The sequence below is a fragment of the Desmodus rotundus genome, chromosome 10 (genome assembly GCF_022682495.2).
Source record: "Desmodus rotundus isolate HL8 chromosome 10, HLdesRot8A.1, whole genome shotgun sequence".
Classification (NCBI taxonomy): Eukaryota; Metazoa; Chordata; class Mammalia; order Chiroptera; family Phyllostomidae; genus Desmodus; species Desmodus rotundus.
Genome location: NC_071396.1, coordinates 40,544,750 through 40,563,786, shown reverse-complemented (window position 1 = coordinate 40,563,786; position 19,037 = coordinate 40,544,750).

The window sequence follows — 19,037 nt, the reverse complement described above, 5'->3', positions numbered from 1 at the left end:
GTACCGTAACACGAGAACCCTTACCACAGTGGATGGGCTTTCAGGAAGTCCTTACAAGCCTGTTTCACTGTCTTACATGCAGGTACCGAGCGTGCTGACAAAATTATCACTGCGTTATCTTGGATAAGAAGGTGTCATGCTCAGCTTTTATCTGTTCTGTAAATGATCCAAACAGAGTTCTTCCGTGAAGTTTCCCAACACTGGCTCATACAGTGCATTCCACCTTCCCACATACAGCGCATCGGTCGTTGTGACATTTAACCAAAATATTGGACGTTTTCAAATATATACTTCGGCTCCGACAGTTATCCTCCAAAAGTCTACCAAGTTTTGTCTCTAACCTCACCAACTTCACAACTATCCCAGGTAGTTTGGATGGAAATCACCATTTGCTTAGAAGAGTCCTGGTTTTAGCACTGGAAGTTCCAATTTTCAAGAACCCTAGCAATCCTGGGCAAACCAGTACAATTGGTCCCCATAGGTATTCTATTACTTCTCTAAATATTTTAAAGGACGTATGCCTCAAGGATAAGGAATCTTTTTTTGAAAGCAATACCATCAGCACACCTGAAAGTCCTCACCGTCATCAACCACCCCACCAGAGTTACTCTCTCTAGTGGTCAGACATTTTTAAACAATTTTTGTTCAGATTAGGATCCAACTAAGGTGCACAAGCTGTGATTGGTGGATCTGCTTCTTAAGCGATTTTAGTGTTAGTATTTGGTTTTGGTTTTGGTCTATGGAGCCTCCCTCCCCGCCCCCCCCTCCCCATTCCTCCCTCCTTTCCATCTTTGTTACTGAGAAAAAGCGTTGTTTGTGTTGGGCGTTTCTCACAGTCTCCGTTTGGCTGACTGTGTTCTCGTGAGGCAGGTGAACGAGTCCCGCTGACCCTTATGTACCTTGTAAATTTCCAATGAAATACAGAGTCTGGGTCACGTTCAAGGTGCGGCTGCGGGAAGAAGACAGGGCTACACGGGGCATGGGCTTCCGTCGTCCATCCGCGGGGCATCCGCGTCTGCCTGACCGCAGCCCCCGGCTGATCTTGCCGGGGCTCACGTGTGGTCTTAGGTGTGTAGTCCGGACAATTCCGCAGAAAGGTATTTCAAGTGTGGTTGAAGACGACCTTGGTCCAGCACACTTACTGTTCATTCCGTCTACGAGTCCCCATTTCCAACTGGCACCGAAGATGGAAATGGTCTTGTTTTGTTTCCAACTAACTCTTACTCAGGTATATGAAAGTAATCCTTTTTCTTAAGTGTGTTATCACTTTCAAATGGAATTCTTAAGGCTAAAAACACCCCGCACACATACAAAGTTATACTAGTGTAGAGAGAAGGAAAAAAGTATTTCGGAACGTGGCCGTGCATTTGTGCCCCTTCTAATAATACCTCATGAATAGTCATGCTGGGGACTTGCTTATTTGTTTATAGGAATATTTTATTTACTAGTGATGTTAATCATTTTGGTATATTGTATGTATTGCAAGTATATTTTTCCTGGTGTTTATTGTTTCATTTCTTTAAGGTGATCTGGAAGTTTTTAATTTGGATATTGCAATCAATACTATTCTATTTTTTAAATTACTTTTTAATTTTTTCCATCACCAATTATTTCCCCTATATCCTCTTCCACCTCAACTCACCCTCCTCCACACACCCCCCTTGCAATCACCACACAGCCGTCCTGTCCTTGAGTTCTTTCTCTGTTTTCTTTTTTGCTCGATCCCTCCAACTCCCACCCCCCATCCCCCCGTCTCAAGCTGTCAGCCTGCGCTCTGTCTATGGATCTGTCTCCACTTTGCTTGTAGTTCAGTGTGTTCATTAGATCCCACATGTGAGTGAAATCATATGGTACTTGGGGATTGGTAATTGTTTAGAGATTGAGGTTTTCGAAATCACGCTAAGTTTCTGTAAGCAACTTTAATAAATTTAAACAACGTATTAGTGTATGGAGTAGCACATGGAGGAAAATTTTAGTTCCTCGATCCCTCAAGAAACGCTAAAGTACCTGATTCATTAACTTAATGAGGTTACATTAATCATTTGGAGCAAACGCCGGCACTGAAGGCAAAGGTCCAAAGGAGGAAATCGCGGATGGCAAGTAGGTTTAATTGGGAGCGGTGCTTACATCTGTGGGTAGTGAGACCTGAAATACGATTCCGCGAGTACTTCTCACTATGCATCCATCTGGAGGTAGGGAGAAAGGAAACTGATTAATTAATAATATATCGACCACAGGTTTAAGAGAGGGGAGTGATGGTACACTTGCCATTTATCTGCTGATCCTTTCCCAAACCAGGTCTTTTCCAAGCTTTCTCTTAATCATTTAAGTCGGTCTCCTAAAATTACCACCATACGCTAGCGCAGTGAGGAATGTAAGAAGTATGGCAGTAGCTTCATCATCCTGTATAAATTAATCTTAAGGAAAGTGCAGCCTATACGCCAAGTGTTACCGCTTGATGCCTCCTAAAGTTTTTGATGGGAATTACGTGATACATCGCAGTAATGCTCCACGGCCGTCACAAGTCGAGAGAATTCTTACCTAGGAAATGTTCAGGTCACTGTATGAGCACATCTTGAAAAAATTAAGTCCATTTCATTATAGCGAATGCATAAAACAAGCCAACAGGAATCTTAATTCCTGGGCTATATGTCCTGTGAATGTCGAGAAAGCTCCCAGAAGAAGTACCATTAAAATCGCCGGAGTCAGAATAATCAGACCTCAGAAAAGGTGGGGCCAGTTTCTCAACATCTAAAGTAAGCTGTTTCCTCAGGATTGGAAGCCTACCGATCTCCGTTCTGTTACTATTTATCAGGTCTGCTTTCTGCCTCTTCACCGCACGCACCTTCATCCTAGGTTCCCGTTCTTCTACCAAACCGATGACGCTGCTCTTTCCCGTGAAGTTCTTTTAGCCCTGGGCTCCCACCCGGATTCTGTTCACGCCTGTCCCCGGCTACCTCTTTCCCCTCTCTTTCACTTTCTGCTCCCACTACCCAGCCAACCACCTCTGGCTGTTCATTTACAGTTCAGGTTACAAAGAAAGGAAGCTCCTAATGCTTGTGCAGCTCTTCCCAGGCTATGGCCTGGCTGCTCCTGAGTTGCGGGCCGGCCACCATGTAATCGTGTTTAGCTGGAGGGACAGCACCCTCACTGTTGTGTTGGCGGATCCAAAAGCAAATTCGGAGGCTCCGTGCGATGTGCATTTACCGTTCAGAACACCGAATTCTACTACGAAATGTGAATAGGTGTATAGTTTGTAAAACACAGATGAAAACTTTACATGTTTAAGGTATCAGTGAATACAAGCAAAGAGCTGGTTAGACATGGGCAGAGTTCACAGGACGTGTTTAATAAATGCAAGTGCTCTGTAGTATAGGTCGAAAGGAGTGGACAGTGTTCCCTTATAAGAAAATATCGTATTTTCTTTATCCACTCGTCCGCTGGTGGACATTTCTGCCGTCTCCATGTCTCGGCGGTTGTGAACAACGGCGCAGCGAACATGGGAAGGCGGATCTTTGTTTGCGATCTGGATTTCAGTCCCTTCAGATAGACACCCAGCAGGGGGACGGTGGGGTCATAAGGTAGTTCCGGTTTTCGTTTTTGGGGAGCCTCCACCCTATCATCCGCGGTGGCTGCACCAGTCTGCGTTCCCACCCACAGCACACGCCACCTCCACGTTCTCCACACCCTTGCCAGCCCTTGTCATCTATTTCCAACGGCTGCCCCGGAGGGACACTGCGCTGAGTGCGACAAGTCAGGCACAGAGGGACAGACGCTGCATGACCCCACTGGCACGGGAGAGCTGAAACGGCCAAACGCACAGAAGCGGGGAACAGAATGGTGGCGGGAGTGGGGCACGGGGAGGCGTTCCTTGGGCACGGAGCTCCCGTCACGCAGGAGGGGTGCATTCCAGATACCCGCCTACTACACAGCGTCTATAGTTAGCGAGGCCGTGCCGTGCGGTTGAAATTGGCTAAGAGGCTGAACCTCAGGCTGCATTCTTATAAGACGAAGCCAACGAAAGAGGTTCAAGGACACTTTTCAGGGTGATGGTTTCATGGGCGTACATATCTGTCCGAACTCGTCACATTATGTGCATTAAATATGTGCTACCTCAATGAAGACCAAGAATAAAAAAGAAAACAATGAACAGATCCAAAGATACCTAATGTTCAGGAGCTGTACGAAGCACGCGGTTTTCACGAGCACTTCATTTGGTCGCCGGTGGCTGACACGCCCTCTACCCAAGAACTACAGGTAAAACCCACGTCTGTTCAGGAAGCTAACGGACACACTACCGCCCCGACCAGGCGCACTTGTCCCCGTGGCTCTGCAGTAAAAAAACTTTGTGTCATTGGTCCAGGTCTGACCTCAGGGATAACTTTCCTGGTACTGCGCATGGAGGCACCGTGGATCAAGGGAATTTCTCTTGTAACATTTGACTTGCCCATGACTCACACATAAAATATCTTCACTTTAGGTTTGTCGCTTCGTGTTAACTGAATGGAGTATATACTGAAACCGGAGGGAGAGCATTGGAAAGAAAGGCTTTTAATGCTCATCTCTTCTCATTCTTTTCGGTGTGAACTAGGAAAAAAACCCATACGACTAGTTGTGTGTAAATTGTCTGTTCCATGACTAAGCGTGACACAGCCCCTAATCAAGATGTCTTCCTCTTACTTATTTAAACCAAATCCATCAGTATTTGCACCAAATATTTACACCTCGACGATGTTACTACTCTACTCAAATTCGCCCGATAGACCCGACCGTTTTCACCGCCCCGTTGCCCACAGCACTGCTTTTCCTCGGGCCTCGCAGCTTACAAACAATACACCACGTGGGTTTCCCGCATCTCTCCTTTTCCTAGCATACACTTGCAGTTATCCTTGACGTTAGAACTGATATTTAATTACTGCCTCTGGTTTCTACATGTTGGGTATCAGTTTCCTGCGGAGGCTGTAACAAATGACCACCACGTTGGTGGCTTATAACCACGTATTTACTTTAGAGTTATGTCAGTTACAAGCCCTACGCAGGCCTTGCTGGGCCACAGTCGCGGACTCCGCAGGGCTGTGTTCCTTGCTGGCTGAGGAATAGGCTTTGTGGCAGGTCCGAGCTTGGGCTGCAGAATCAGTCGGCCTTTGTGGCGCTGGGGGGGTCTTGGGGGGGGGGAAGAGGCTGTGCAGAGTTTATGGAAAGCCCCAGAATCTCAATGGAGACCTGTGTGGCTGTGGAGGTGGAGTAGAGGCATGCCATCTGCGGTGGGCACTGTACATCTTTTGAGAAATAACAGCTGCATGTTAGTGGGTCTTTTTGGAGATGGAGGCCCTGACGATGGGACATTGAGAAGTCCCCTCGGGCAAACTAGCCCGCACCCAGACACGAGGTGTCACTGTAGAACTAGGAAGCCAAACTTAAAACCCAGCCTGACATTCGACTAGATTAACACAACCCCCCACAAGAAAGGTGTAGAAGTTAAAAAGGTGTGCTCATCTTCAAGCATAAGGTAAATTTGCTTCAGAATCTTACATGTACGGCTCCCAACGAAAATCACAAGGCTTTTTTGAAAAGTTAAGAGTAAGTGCAGTCTGAAGATGGAAAGTAATGATCAGCACCAGCCTCAGATACGGTCCAGATGCTGGGGCTGATGTGGAATTTAAAATAGGTAGGAATACTATGTCAAAGGCTCTAATGGAAAACTTAGACCACATGCAAGCATAGATGGGTAACGTTAGCATAGGGCAGGAAACTAAAGGAAAGAATCAGATCAAATGGAAATACTAGAAATCAAAACACAGCAACAGAAATGACGGTGCTTTCTTTCTACTTCCTTTTCAGAGCTCTGAAAACAAGATTCACTTGTTATTTAGCTCCTTGTCTTATATTTCTGTCAATACGAGGACTCAGACTGACTTGACCATCCAGTGCTTTAAACTTACTTGTATCTCTTTTGGATCGCTCGAGCAATGAAATAAATGAAAACAAGCGCATACAATAGAAAGTTATTTGTGTGTGTAAATGTTTCTTTAAGCAGATCATATCAAATTTAATGAAAACAACTGAATTAACTTCCACATAAAGCCACTCCTTTTCAAAGGATGGATTTAGGTGCAAAGATGGGAAAGGGCTTTGGTCTGAAAGAATGCTACTTATTCTAGCAATTTCTGCACATCAGACCAGCATGCAACCTTTCGGGCAGCAACAACTTTTTATTTCAACTTAGACTAAACTTCCCAGGGAATTCCACTAAATTGAATTGTTCTGTGGAAACGCAACACTGTGTATGATATAAAACAGCCCCCGAAATTTACTAAATTGCTTTTTCATTAAGCTGTGTTTTTAAAAGTAGAAATGATCAGTTTAACATTTCTCCTTGGCATAACACACCTACAGCAAGATGAAGAAAACCTTGACTGACAATCCAATTAGTGTTCTGCTGCCTGGAGCTATTAAAAAATAATCATCCAAATTCTACCCACATGGACTGCTGTTAATAGTACTATTTATTATTTGTGGGGTGCTGACAGTGAGCAGACGCAGCCCCTGGCCCGGGGGCTCTGCGAGACCCTAGACAGCCAAGGAAATCCGAATAACTACGCCGGTAGGTGTGAGGCTTCAGAGCTCGTGTCCAGCTATGCAGCTCTCTTCCTCTTCATTTCTCTTGGGAAACACTGTACATAAAATAAATGTATGGCTGTAATATCTTTTCCTGTTTCTTGTAGTTTACATTACACAAGCCGCATGTTAATTTGTAACCTATAAATATATATCATTTGAGGGGAGGATGTTTCATGTACTAATAATCACTGAAGTGGAGAATACTGGAAGTCCATGAAAGCTTTTCACAGAGGATTTGAGATTAAACCCATAAATATCTGTAATCTAATAAAATGTATTTTTTAAATTTCAGGTCTAGCTCATTTGCTTTTTATTAAGGTCCGAGTTGCCATTGCGTGGTTTCGTGTTCAATAAAGGAAACTCGTTCCGGTGAAGGGGCACTATGGTGTCATCGGTATTTCCAGGTGGTTGTTTACAATCCAGCAGCATTGTCAGTAAACCCTTGGAAAGCCCACTCCGAGGGTTTACACTTTGCCAAGGCCCGTTCCTCTGGCGTGGAACTTCCCAGTTCACTTAAAGCTGGTCCAAGATGCTGAATGACCTAAGGGTAGATTTGCTCATGAGGTCCTGCTTAGTCCTTAACGCCCCCTAGGATGCGAGCAGCACCAGCAAAATCATTGAACCGTCTGCATGCTCGCAAAGCAGCATCGGGGATTTGGGATTCTGGAACCAGATAGTAATCAAGAAGCGTGCTCATTCCTTTACGCAATTCCCAGGTGTCACTATCTGGCTGGCCCAAGTATGTCACCCAAAGAGCATCAGATTCCTCATCTGTCTCCTGTGGCCGGTAGGAGTAGCAGCGAGCTGAATGGGTATTGGCAGAGGGGCCCCGGGGCGCGACACGGTGCTGAAGGCCCGGAGGTGGCGGTCACGGAGCAAGCAGCGGCGGAGAACCTCGCCCAGCAGGCTGAATGAAGCTGAAGAGAAGCCGGTTGCCTAATAAAAATATTTTAATTACTGACATTATCTTTTCTCATTTTCAGAGGAGAGCTATTTTAGTTGGCTAACAAAAAAAAAAAAAAAAGGAAAGAAAAAAGAAAAAAGAAGGAAGACCTGTTAACGACACACTATTTATTCACGGCTATTTGATGTCAGTGTTTTTCCTAGTACTTTTTCTATATTGTAGTTCAATCTTTATAAGTGAATTTTGTTCTAAGGCAAGATTTCCTTAAGAAATTTTTAAAAAGATTTTGAAGTAATCTCAAATATAAATATATTTTATATACATACATTTAAGTCTTTTATGTAAGCATGTAAATATAGTGTAGAATTTCACGTTGAATATTGGGGAATCACGAGTTGCATGTGATGTGAATTAACTGTTTAGACCAACAGAAATACATCGTTTCCTTCACAGACGAGAGCAACACCCTTTTCACCAAGCATTTTAAAACAAAAATCAAGACCTAGCACATCCATCCATGTGTGCTTCGGAGATGAAAAACCAGTTTATAACCCATCCTGAAGTTTTATAAGAGTTTATTTATCCTGCGATAACATTTGAAAGACTTTCCAGAAACAGGAAGACATAAGTTTCTGGTTCTAATTTAAATAGTCATATGATATGTGACCTTAATGTAGCAAGAGGTATTCCGGCCGGGGTAGTTTCTCCTATGGATCAAGTGTATTTTTGTTAAATTGTAAAAATTTAAAACAAATGTCTCCCAAGCTGGGGAAAAAAAAAAAAAAAACCTCAAGGGCATCATCAGTCATAGGTTTAAAACACATGCCCAAATAATTAACAGCTAAATCATGGTAGAAAAAAATAAAGAGCTTTTCCTGAACAATTTATGGCAGTATTTAAAGTCTTCTCTTAGAACGCAATTGTTCTACAATGACTGATTTTCTCTGTATACTCCCACTCCATAAACATTAATGACTCAATTATGTAAAAGTAGAAATAAAGCAAAACAGAGGAGCATTGAGCGTTGAATGCGATGTGTTTCCCTTAAATGTCCTTTCGTAGATCCTCAAAAAGTGGCAGAGAGTTAAAGGACACGATAAGAAACATTCTGAGGAGGTTTTCTCGGTGCGGCTCTCGTACACCTAACATTCGCTCACGTTCCTGTGACATATACAGTTCAACAGTTTGCTGTTGGCTTTGCCATCCCTTCTGTATATGTTTGTGCAAATATACACAGACACCGTCCAGCAGAGGGACCGCCGTGCAGGTCACATTATGACTGACTTAAAAAAATTTTTATAATGTAAAATGTAGCGTATACCTTTTCGCAGATCAGTAGAAGAAGGTCAGTGCTTTTGAAAAGTAATTGAGACTGTGCCACGGTAGGGGGTGCTGTGAAGTATTCAATCATTTTTCTAGCGGTGGGCCTTGAGGCTTTCCTGCACCCGAGTGCCACTTCAGCTGTTGGTGGCAGACATCCCTGGATGACAGCCTTGGGTTCCTTGGCCGCTCTCTCTCCAAGATACGCTTGGAGGGGCCGGCTTGAGTGTGGTTGGGAGGGTCATAATATGGGTGTAACAATTTATAGTTTTAATTTGAACATTTCACCTAAAATGTCCAATGGTGTGCTTGAGTGTGATACTGTTGTTTTGCAGAATCACATGCTTATGATTTTTTGTAATAAAAGATTTTGTAATAAAAAGGGGGTGTCATTTGCACTGGACCCTGTAGATTTCTTTGGGGGGTTGCTGCTGGTCAGCAGAATGTGCTGTTTTCATTTTGCTGAAGATGTGCAATTTCGTTTCCAAAGGGGGCTTAGCACACACTTGCAGAGGCGAGGTTAAGATTGTTTCTACTGCTCACACTTCACGTGCACACTCTGATCACTCTTTTTATTTGGGGGTGTGTGTGCAAAGAAAGTCCTAACAGGATCTTTCTGTAATCATCTGCATGACTCTCCCTAGTGGTGAAGGTGAGCAACTTTTTCCTGTGATTGTTTCACATTTGATTTCCTCTTCTCTCAATAACTTATTCTACCTGTTACCCATTTTCCTTTCTGACTGCTGGTCTTCTTTTAAAATTAATTTATAAGGACTTTTTTTATGTTAGAGATATTAACCCTTTGTCCTATGACTTTTTAAAATATATTTTATACTATGCACTATTTTGAAAAGATGAAGTCAAATATCTTTTGCGTTACGATGTTTAGCATTTGTATATTATTTCAAAAGGCTGACTTAACCGAAGTTTATTCGAGTATTCCCGTGTAATGTAATGATATTTTTGCCGCTGGCGTACTAGACATCCCGCAGAGTCAGAGGCCTGGTCAGCTTTGACCGGCCTCACTGATTAGCGACAGGAATGTGGAAGTCAAGGCTGGCTGATGTCGTCAGAGAGGGCTGGTTTGCAAGAACCAGGACGGAGCCCCTGTTTCACAGAGGGGGGCTTTGGAGCAGCATTCACGTGGGACACAAACGTCTTCCACTCTGGAAGACGTCCAGAGTGGACGTCCTTGAACGTCCACTTGCAGAAGCCCATACACATCGTTCTCAGGCAGGCTTCTTTCCCACCAGACCTTTAATCACACTCCTTCCCAGATGCTCACCACCTTGGCAGACCGTCAACCGCCTTCCCTTGATCAGCACAGAAACTTCGTGCCAGGCCCCTCTTCAGTGGCCGACAATTCAGCCTGCCGTCCTTCAGGACAGCTCTGGAGCGCGGGCTGTCACCTTGCAGCTGAGCACTCGCGCTCGGTGCCAGCGAATCGCACAGAGACACCTGTGGCCCAGGGCTGAGGTTAGTCCCCTGGAGTTGTCAGCTGCTCTTAGAAAACTTCCCAGGAAAAACAGGTAAGGTTTGTGGGAGGACCTTCAGCGAAGGTAGAATCAGCATGCGCATATTTTGGGAGAACGGCGTATGAAAACTGGGCTTTTGGGACCTGTGTAGGTGTTACCCTGTTGACGTAATGTCCATTCTATGAGAATGTCTCTGGGCAAGTGTAGCCGGTTCCCTTGCTCTCTCCCACTCTCCCTTGTTCCTTCCCTCCATCTATTGGCAAGTATTTACTAAACAACGGTTGGGTAGTAGGGATCAGTCCAGAACCTGGGGAAGAGTGGTGAACGAGGCAGACTGTGATGGCCTTCATGGCGGCAATATTCTAGGAGAACAGAGCAGCCCCTGATTTATGGAGGGCAGCTCGTTTTCCGTGGTCGGCTCCTACTCCACAGTCAGGTGTTTGGTCTCAGTCACGACCTGGGAGAGTGAATGCCAAGAGCTTCTGTAAAGAAGGGACTAGTTATTTGCAGAAGAGAGCCTGGCAATGCTCCAGAATTTTTAGGGTCTCCGTTCTGATTTTCTAACCATGTTTTGCCACTGCTCCGTACAGGGATGGGATGACACACACTGGCCTGATGCCCCCCTCAATTCCCAGTTCTGTGGATAAGAGAGGCAGAGCTGTTTGCACCCCAACAAGACCAAACAGATGAACTTCGAACCCCACTCAACATGTGCCATGCTCCAGGCTGACTAGTGAGTACATCGGAAAGGCTCACTCACAAGAGGCGTACGTTTCTCCCAAACTCAAAGAACCCACAAAGTGTTTTTCTTATTGGCGGAGGTGCAAGGCACAGCAAAACATTTCTTTAGTTTGAAAGGGGGATTCTGAGCGCCTCATATCACTGGCCTCTCGGAAACTTCACTGAGGTGGTGGGCCTGTAATCTCCCACTTGCTAACATATGTGCCTTTCCGCAGGACTGGCTACATCGTGCTCTCCGAGTTCTGCCAGCGTCGTTACCGATTTAATGGACAAACATGACGTCCTCGTGGGAACAGAAACTTCAATGTCCCTGTGGACTAACTTATGGAAACATGAGGGAGCAGATATCACGCAGGAGGGAGCTATACTTTGATCTTTTCCAGTAAAAACAAATTGTTCCCATTGATTTCCATTTACAGGGGTAAAGGGGGAGCTTTGACCAAATCAACAGCTGCCTGTTTATTGTCAGAGTCTATCTTTATTTGTCTAAGTAAAAAACAAAAAACAAAACAACCCCACATCTAGAATAGCAGCTTAAATAGATTAAATATATGGTACTCATTTATTATTTTCCAGGGCCTGTTGTCTGCACGAGTGATTTAAATAAGAATATATATTAAAAAAGTCACCACCTTTGCACCTCCGAAGTCTTTGTTAGAGGCATTCATTCCTGTAGTTTCTCAGTAATTCAGAATTACTTTGGTATATAATTTTGGTTTGGAGGGGGAGTTCCAGTGCTTTCCGTTCGGGGTCTGTGGCAACAGCTGTTACCCTATGTGTCTGGGAACCCGTGTGGGAGGTCAGCCAGTTCTCTGGATTTTTATTTCCAGTACGTATTCAGCAAGTGGGGAGAAATGGCGTTTTGACAGAGATCACGAGATTCTCACTAAAATCCACTTTCTCTTTTCCCTTGACAAACTGTGAGGCTATATATTCTATCATCCTTGAAAATACAGAGATGGTCTTATAATCTGATTTTGCCAACAGAAAGCGAACAGGCACAATGTGCCGCCCTTCGAAGGTGTCTCGGAAGCTTGCCTGCCTCTTCCCGTCTGTGGGATGGGTGCCGCCGCTGGGCCGGGGGCATGGAAGAGCCCTGAGAAGGAAGGAGCTTGGGTCCTGAAGTCCAAGGCGTGCCTACCTGGACTGGGGCATAACTGCGAACTGTATTTCTTTTTTTCGTATCAGTTCACGGGTAGAAATCTATCTGGGAGCATAATTGTTACCACAGTCTTTAAAATGCAACACGGATTCAGGATTTTACGACGCCGTTCATAAACAAACTCAAACCAAAACCCCTCCGTGCTTTCGGGAGCCCCACTCTAACACGTAAGTGGCAGTGGATGTGGGGTCCTCCGCTGCTTTCTCAGAGTTGGTGTCCAACAGGAAGACTCAAAAGACCGGGGCGGATTCTATCCCCCAAAGCAAAACAATCCCAGTAAAGAGTTAGAGTTCTCTTCTGGCAGGAAAGAAGGAAGATTGGCTCGTGGACGATGCTGTCGGGTCTTTGCCGGGTGTCCAGGTTTTCCTCACTCAAGCGACCCAGACCTATACACTGAGCCCGGTCTCGGGGTTCCATAGCAGCATCTGGTGGATGGAAGATGGTAGCTGTGCCTTACCTGAGGGATCCGGGGTACATATACTCATGATACCTGAACTTGAAGCATGTCATGCATTCATCTTACATCTTTCCTTAAGTAGGTTTATTGAGATACAATTTACATACCATTTTTCATGATTTCACTACGGCTAAGCGTACAATTTGAATCAATTTTGAAAAGTACAGTTATGTAATCCATACCATAGTCACGATGAAGAACATTTTCATCACCCAAGGAGGCCCTCTCATGCCCCTTTGCCTTCTGTGGCCACAGGCCAACTCCTGGCACGACCCTTCCATCACTCTAGTCTTGCCCTGTCTAGACGCTCATGTTAACGGGAGCAGCATTCACTTAGAACAGTCCTTTTGAGGTTGCACACATCAGTAGTTTGTTTCCTTTTACTGGTTTTTTTTTTAAAGATTGTATTTATTTATTTTTAGAGGGGGGAAAGGGAGGGAGAAAGAGACAGAGAGAAATATTGATTGGTTGCCTCTCACATGTCCCCATCTGGGGACCTGGCCTGCAACCCAGGCATGTGCCCTGACCAGGAATCTATCGATGACCTTTCAGTTTGCAGGACGATGTCTGACCCACGGAGCCACACCAGCCAGGGCTCCCTTTATTGTTGAGTGAAATTCCACTACAAAGATACAGAAAAAATTGTTAGTCACTCACCAGCTGATGGACATATGGGTTGTTTTCAGTTTGGGGCTATTACTAATTAAGCTGATATGAAAACTCCGGTAGTATTTTGTATGCGCATGTATCCATTTCTCTTGGGAAAAATGTCTAGGAAATGGGTTACTGGGTTGTATGATGAAGGTATATTTAAGAAATGTAAGAAGCTGTCATTTTTTTCCCCAAAGTGGCTGTATTTTGCATTCACATCAGAAATGCATGAGAATCCCAGTTGTTCCACATGCTAGCAAACACTCGGTAATGTAGATATTGGGAATTTCTCCACTCTAAGGGGTGTGTACCATTATCCACCTGTGGTTTTAATTTGCACTCAATGTTTATTTCTCTAGTTACTAATGATATTGGATATCCATATGTAAAAATGTAAACTTTTACCTTATCTCACCTCATCCATGCAAAGCAGGCCAAAACGGATCAGAGACCTAAATGGAAGAGGAAAAGCTTTAAAGCTTCTAGAAGAAAATTTAAGAGAAAAGCATTTGATCTTGGGTTATGCGAAAATTTCTTAGAGAGCAATAAAAGGGACAAACTATAAAGAACAAATTTAAAAATTACACTTAAAATTAATAAATTAGACAAAATTTAAAATGTTTGCCTTTCAAAGGACATTGTTTAATAAATGAAAATGCAAGGCACAGGCTAGGAGAGAAACTTAAAGTTTACAAAATATACATCTGCTAAAGCATTCTCCCTCTCTCCTGGTTTTTGTATATTTTCATAAAAAATTTGCTGTCATTCTTATCTTGGTTTCCTTACATGATGCATCTTTTTTACTCTGGCTGCTTTTTAGATTAAAAAAAATTCTCTCTGGTTTTTAGCAATTTAGCAAAGTTTCAAGGTATGCTCTGCTTGCATTTACGTTTGTAGTTTTCATCAAATTAGGACACTTTTCAGCCATTTTCTTCAAAAAGTTTCCCTTCTTGCGTTTCATCTCTCGGCTATGACCCCGTTTGCTTTCGTGTTGGATCGCTCGTTATTACCCCTCAGCTCCCAGCGTTCAAGTCATTTCTTGTTGTGTTTTCCTTCCTGTACTTCACTTGGCATAGTTTCGGTTGCTTTGTCTTCAAGTTCACTAACCTATTTTTTCCTGATGTGTCTAATCCGCTTTCAATCCTACCTGGTGTATTTTCATTTGAAATATTGTTTTTTTATCTCTAGAATTTCCAGTTGGGCCCTTCCTTCCTCCCTTCCTTGTTGGTCGTTCCTTCCTTCTTTCCTTCCTCCCTTCCTCCTTCTTCCTTCTTTCCTTCCTCCCTTCTTTCCTTCCTCCCTTCCTTCCTTCTTTCCTTTCTCCCTTCCTTCCTTCTTTTCTTTCTCCCTTCCTTCCTTCCTTCCCTTGTTTGTTCCTTCTTTTGTAATCCTCACCTGATTTCTCAGGTGAAGATTGTTTAGTGATTTTTAGAGAGGAGGAAGGCAGGGAGAGAGAGAGAAACACTGATGTTAGAGAAAAACATTGATTGGTTGCCTCCCTTAGGCGCCCAGACCGAGTTTCAAACCCACAACGTGGGTTTGTACCCTCACTGCGGATCCAGCCTGCAGCTTTTGGTGTGTGCGACGATGCTCCCACCAGCTGGGCCCTTCGCAAGCCCCTCCTCATCAGGTTCGTCCCTCCTCTCTTTTCTCGTGTAGCAGAGTATCTGCAACCGGTGTTCTAATGTTTTTGTTGGCTTAGTCTGTTACCTGTGTCTTTCCTAGATCTATTTTTACTACTTGAATTCTTCTTTTCATTAAGGTAATATTTTCCTGCTTTTTCACGTTTGCAATTTTTTATGGGATGCCAGATAATGAGAATTTCACATCTTCACTGTTTATTGTTATTATTACTTCTTTTAAATGCAATGGACTTTGTTCTGTTAGGCAATTATGATGCTTGGAATCAAATGGATCATTTTATGGCTTATTTTTAAGCCTCGTTGAAATGGGTTCAAATCAATTTTAATTACAGGGCTAATTTAGCCGCACCAAGCAGATAGTTTTCTCGAAGCACTCTCAAATGCCGCTTTCGGTATGGGGTCCTTCCACTAGCTGGGGAAACCCATGGCACGCACAGCATTGGTTGGCCTAATGCTTTCTGCCTTTTCCCCAGCGCGGGGGGTAGGTTGTCACATGTACACACAGATCAGGACACAGACAATTAAATTCCAAGTTTGCTGAGCAAGCACTCACAGCTCTCTCGTTCTCTCTCTCTCTCTCTCTATATATATTTGTGTGTATATATATCTTGCAATATGTATATATCTCAGAATTTTAAGTGTGTCCACAAATTCTTTTATTATTCCTCCCATCAAATGGTGGGGTTTTATTGTCTCCCTGTGAGTGTGAGTCAGGTGGAGTTACCCACGTCTGACAAATAGATTATGGCAGCAGCGATGCCATGTCGCTTCTGTGGTTAGGCCATAAAAATGTCGTGCGCTTCCCCTTGGGTGGAGTCCCCTTGGGTGGAGCCTTCCAGCCCCGTCAAGCTGTCAGTGGTCGCAGCCCGTGGGTCTGGCCAACAGCTTGATCAAAGCCTTGTGAGAAATCCAGAGGCAGGACTGCTCAGATACCTCTTCCTGGATTCTGACCACCGAGAGACTGTGTGAGATACAGAGTGTTTATTGCTTTAAGATGATGACTTTTGAGGTAATTCGTTACGTCGCAATGGCTAACTCACACGTATTTTGGTACCTTGCAGTCGGTGTTGCTGTAAGCAACAGTCGTGAGGGTGTTTTGGGGCAGCTCCGGGAGCACTGAGGGCAGTACTAGGAGAGCCCAAAGAACCTTGGAAAGCTTATTTCAAATTTTATTTTGGAATAATTTTGTACAACGTTGACAGATATTTCCTATGAGTCCTTCATCCGATTTTCCTCAATGATAATGTCTTATATAACCATAGTCCACATCAAAACCAGGACATCGACATCAGTACAATATTATTAAGCAAACTACAAATCTTACTTGGATTTTACCAGTTGTGTGTTTGTGTGTGTGTGTGTGTAGTCCTATAGAGTACTATGCATAGATTTGTGTAACCATGTTATGAGTAAGAGAGAACTGTTCTATTATCACAATGAAACTCCTCCTTGCATTTATTGATACATACCGGTAGATACTCCTCCCAAACCTAATCCCTGGCAGCCACTGATGCGTTGTCCGTTCACTATATTTTTATCATTTCAGGAATGAGATGTAAATGGAATCATGCAGCATGGAATCTTTTGAGACTGATCTTTTTCATTCAGCAGAATGTCTCTGTGGCCCATTCGACAGTTCGTTTAATGTACAAGAGTTCCATTTGGTTCCACGACCTCGTCACTATACGGAATTGTGGGTATTTTGTATTTCAGCCATTCTAATAGGTATGCAATGGTATCCAATAGTCATTTTAATTTGCGTTTATCTACAAATGGTGCGTACTATCTTTTCATGTGCTATTGTTTCTGAATATACTTGCTTTTTCAGTCTTTGCTCATTTTCTAGTTAGATTTCTTTCTCTCTTAGTAATAAGTTCAAAGATTAAAAAAAATATTCTCAGTATAAGTCTTTTCTCAGATATATTTTTAAATACATCCTCCAGTCTGCGGACCACTCTTTCATTCTCTTAACAGGGCGTTTTTCAGAGAAAAAGCTTTTTAATATTGATTATTTTATTTTATGGATTTTATTTTTATTTTATGGATTAATAAATAATAATAATTATTTTATTTTATGCATTAATTAATTAATACTAATGATTATTGTGACTTTACAGATTCTGTTTTTGGTGTCATGTCTAAGAACTCTTTCTTTAATCTTAGGTCACAAAGACTGAGATTTTGTTCTATATTTTCTTCTGGAAGTTTTATGTTTCATAGTTTTACATTTTATATTTAGATCCATGATCCATTTTGAGTTAATTTTTGTACATGAGATTCAAGTTGAAGTTCTTTTTTTCTTGCTTTGATATCCAGTTGTCCCAATCTCATTTACTGAAAAGACCTTTTTTCCATTGAATTGCTTTTGCGCCTTTGCAAAAATCAGTTACGTGCTTGTGTGAAAATATTTCTGGACTCTATTTGTTCCACTGATCTATGGAATACCACAGTCTCTTGGTTATTATAGCTATGGTGTGAACCTTAACATTAGGGGGTGTTGGGCTTTTGAACTTTATTCTCCTTTTTCAATTTTTCTACTAATTTAGTTCCCTCTGTGTATATATTTTAAAATTAGTTTGTCTATATATATAAAATGATCTTGCTGGGATATTAATAGAAATTGATATAAACAAAAAGATAATTTGGGCAGGATTGTCACCTGTATGTGTTTATTCTTCCAGTCTGTGAACCCATTATGTCTTTCCATTTATTTGGGTCTTTAGTTTTCATTGATGTTTTGTGGTCTTCAGCAAACAGATCCTGTACATGTTTGAACAGACTTGCAATGGTTCATTGTTCTGGAACTAGTGTAAATGGCATTAAATATTTACTTTCCAATTGTTCATTGCTAGTACATAGAAATACGATTGATTTTTGGTGTTGACCTTGTATCCTGTGACCTTGAGATCTAAGAATTTTTATTACTCTAAGAATTCTTTTTGCATTTATTTTGAATATTTTCTACATAGACAGTCACGTCATTGGCAAATATGGGCATTTCTTTTCCTGGCTAATTTGTATTACTTATATTTGTTTTTCTTGCTTTATCACACTGGTTAGGATTTTTAATACTATGTTGACTAGGAGTGGTGAGAGTGGACATCTATTCCCTCAATTTTTAGAGGGATAACTTTCAGTCTTTCACTCTTAACCATAGATTATTTTTTTGAAAGAAATAGATTATCCAGTTGAATTTCCCTCTACTCCCTTCACAGTTTGCTGAAAGGTTTAAACATGCAGGTATGTTGAATCTTGTGAGATGCATTTTCTGCATCCATCTGTCTACTCATGTGGCTTTCTCCTTTAGTCTGTTGTTACAGTGAGTTACACTGATTGATTTTAGAATATTGAACTAGCCCTGCATTCCTTAAATAAATCTCCCTGGTCATATTACATTATTCTTTTTATATGTTGCTGGATTCAGTTTGCTGATGTTTTGTTGATTTTGCATCTACATTCACAAGGTATATGGGGCTTTCTTTTCCCTTTGTGTACTGGCTTTGTCTGGCTTTGGGATGAGAGTACTGCCAGCCTCATAAAATTAGTTGCGCACTGTGGTCTTCTATTTTCTGGAAAAGATTATGCAGAATTGGTGTTACTTTAAAAACAAATGTTCAGTAGAATGGAACCATTGAAACCATCTGGAACTAGAGATTTCTTTTTGAAAGTTTTTTTAAACTACAAATTGAATTTTTTACTACCTTAAGAAAGTTTTTGGTCAAAGCCACGTGGTTGTTGGTAGGGCTAGAGGTGATGGCTTGTAGAAAAATAAGGTGAACATTACCGGAAATTAAGGAGGGGGAATCCTTATTATGCAGTGACATTAAGTTTACTAACATGGTTGTCTGCAGTAGAAAATGGGCCTAGTGAACTGGTTTATCAAGCTATTGACATTTCCAAAATTTTTTTTTTTGTAGGTGCCACCTGGTTTCTCCCTGCTTCTAGAACATGTGAAAGGAGAGAAGATACATTAAAGGAAGACTGCTAATAAAAAGCAGCCAGGACTGGATGGCTTTAAAATTGTTCAGCCTGTTTTTCTGGAAAATAATGCTAAAATTAAGAA